Here is a 3,322-nt window from a genome sequence, read left to right as displayed (position 1 = left end):
ATGTTAAGTGAAATGAGTCAGAAAGAGAGGGACAAACATAGAAGGACTGCACTCATTTGTGAAATATAAAATAACATAACACAAGACAGACATCTAAGGACAATAGATATAAGGGTCAGGAAGATTGCTCCATAATTGGAAGCCTGCTGTGTAATCACAAAAATAAGGAGCACAGCAGGACTTTATCTCTCTCCCACAGCCTGCTTCGGTAGTCTCATGCTGCTTCCCCCACCATGGGGAGGTCAATGACGATGGGCAGGTGAATGAAGGAATGAGGGCCAGGTTGGTACATTTCAGTTGCAGTTTATTCCATTCCCATCTCCATTCTCCTCTGATTCTTCTCTTGCTTCTTTCTCCCCCATACTACTTCATTCTCCTCGCTCTGGATCTGGATCTCGATCTGACTTCTCTGGATCTGGCACACACCCCAGCCCACTCTTACAGCCCGTTAAATCCCCCAGCATGAGGGGTTGGAGCTTACACATAGGTGTGGTCACAATTAATAGGGTTAAAATCCTTTCCCCCAGGGGATGCTTCTTCTAGGACAGATTCTCTTTCAGAAGGACACCCATCCAAGAGTGGAATCCCATGGGTGTGTTTCTCCTCTCCTTGTCCAACTAACATACAAGTATTCATAATATTAATCATTTTGTATGGACAGAGTAAGAGATACATTAAGCTTATAGAATTGCTCTCCTGGGGCCATGTCAATCTTAGACTACAGTGCTCAGGCCAGATTAGTCTTTCCTATACCTAGCAGGGTCCTAGTCTCGTTGTTGCTTTTGGATCATGGTAGCATCTGTCCATTATCAAGCTCTTAACTTATAGTTAAGAATTCTGGCACTTTGGCCTGGCCCATATCGATGCCAGGGTAGCTCACAGCTTGCTCTGGGTCCCTTAAGTCCCTCGTCAGGACCCTGCTTTTGGGGTGCTAGGAACTAAGGACAACTGAGGCTTAAGTCAAGGAAGCAGATGCCCGGGAACGAATAATATTCGAAGCCAATTAAATCCCAGGTTACAAAAGCATAATTTAACTGTCTTCCTTTGTCCATACAAAAAAGACATTGCTTTAAACTAAACTATTCAAAAGACAGGAAGAGAGGAGAAAGACAATATTTCACTCATACATATAAAGTCATAGATTTCTGAGGAATCTGACCTTATAAGTTAACAGAGTCTGATTAGGGGGAAAAGCTGATTAACTGGTTGGGGAAGATAGTATAGAGAAGTGATTACAGATAAATGAATGAATGGGAGTGACTCGGGAGCACTGTGATAAACCTAAACTTCCTGTGGCAAGGGGAACAGAGCATACCAATGTTGTCTTAAAATGTTTAGAGATTATTACCAGACAAGCCTAAACTCTTTGTGGCAAGGCAGAAAGGACAAACCAATGTTATCCTATATCCTGCCTCATGAGCGGGCAGGGAGGAAGGCAGCTGGAATAGAGAAGGGATCACTAAGAAAATGATGGTTAGAAGAATCGATTGGGATGGGAGTTGTGTGCTGAAAGTAGATGAAGGACAAAACATGATAGCCTCTCAATATCTGCATTGCAAACCACCATAGCACTGTTGTCCCATTGTTCACTGATTTGCTCGAGCGGGCACCAGTAACATCTCCATTGTAAGATTTGCTGTTACTGTTTTTGGCATATGGAACACACCACGGGTAGCTTGACAGGCTCTGCCATGCAGGCGGGATATTCTCGATAGCTTGCCAGGCTCTCCGAGAGGGACGAAGAAATCAAACCCGGGTTGGCCACATGCAATGCAAGCGCCCTACCTGCTGTGCTATCACTCCAATCCCCCACTTTTCTTAAAGGTCACCTTTTTTTGCTTCTGTATTTGTGGGGGACTGGAGTGATAGCACAGCGGGTAGGTCCCAAAAGTAGAGAGAGAATATGGGGAATATTGTCCGCTATGGAGGCAGTGTTGAGGGTGGGAAATGTGTGAGTGAGTATACTTGGGATATTGGTGGTGAGGAGTGTGCACTGGTGGAGGGACAGGTGTTTGATCATTGTATGATTGTAACTCAAATGTGAAAGTTTGTAATTATATCTCACGGTGAATCAATAAAATTTTAAAAAAATAAGAGGAAAATGATAAATATGAATTAGGAAAAAATTACTGTTGAATGTTCTAAACTTTTAATTTTTAAAATTTTTATTGAATCATCATGAGATATAGTTACAGACTTACAAACTTTCATGATCACATTTCAGTCATACTATGATTAAGTACCTATCCCTCCACCTGTGCCCATTCTCCACCACCAATATTCCCAGTATCCCTCCCACTACCCCCTACCCCTTCCAACTCCCTGCCTCTGTGGCAGGCACATTCCCTCTTACTTTCTCTCTCCTTTTGGGTGTTGTGGTTTTGTAATACAGGTACTAAGGCTTTTCATCTTTAGCTAATCAGTAACCCTACCCTATTCAAATGTGTCATTCTTAACATTGTTATAACCTTGCTGTCATTTTCTAACTCCATTTCAAGACTATTTTTAATGCCATCAATACCCTTGCTCTTTCATGAATCAAATTTTTCCCCATGCTCATGTATTCTTGGGTACCAACCTCATATTACCAACTTAGTATTCTGAAATCTGGCTTCATATACCTAACAGTTGGTATTCACTGAAAGACTTATATATGAAAGGGAGATATCTGTTTCAGAAACAGAGCAAGGTTCAAACAACACATACAAGAGCAAACATAAATCCATGAATGGAAAAATCTATTCCATACCCACTGTGTACTTTTATTTTTTTATTACTGATTTATTTATTGCTGAAAATTAAATGGTAGATAAGTTAGGTTTGAAAAAAATTTTAAACTCTAATATGTGGTTAGTACAGTCCAGAATGGTAAGACTGCTTTTAGGTGAGAAAGAAAAAATATGCTGCCTGATACTAGAGGAAGGGAGAAAATAATAAGCTGCTAAGAAACAATAGGTAGTCTAAAAGGGGCTGGTATGAAAAAAGGGAGGAAAATATTTGGGGCCATGGTTTGAATTTAGGCACATGTTATGTTTCTTTCTGTGGTTTTCATTAGAAATTATTGCGATAGTGAATGAAATGTTAATATTCAAGGGGCATGTGGATTAAGGGTATGTGGGGCTTCTTGTATCATTCTAGCAAATTTTCTGAAGGCATATAATGTGTCAATATAAAAATTAAAATTAGAATGAAAGGAATTACAGTAATTATGATTTTATAAATAGATTACATTTTTCTGATCCTTTTCTATGTCTGGTATGTAGGCAAGGAATCTGAATCTCTATAAAGTCTTATTCTACTAATTCTCTGACAGATTCTTGAC

This window comes from Sorex araneus, chromosome X (genome assembly GCF_027595985.1).
Source record: "Sorex araneus isolate mSorAra2 chromosome X, mSorAra2.pri, whole genome shotgun sequence".
Lineage (NCBI taxonomy): Eukaryota > Metazoa > Chordata > Mammalia > Eulipotyphla > Soricidae > Sorex > Sorex araneus.
The sequence above is the reverse complement of the archived record's forward strand: the minus strand, read 5'-3'. Positions refer to the sequence as shown.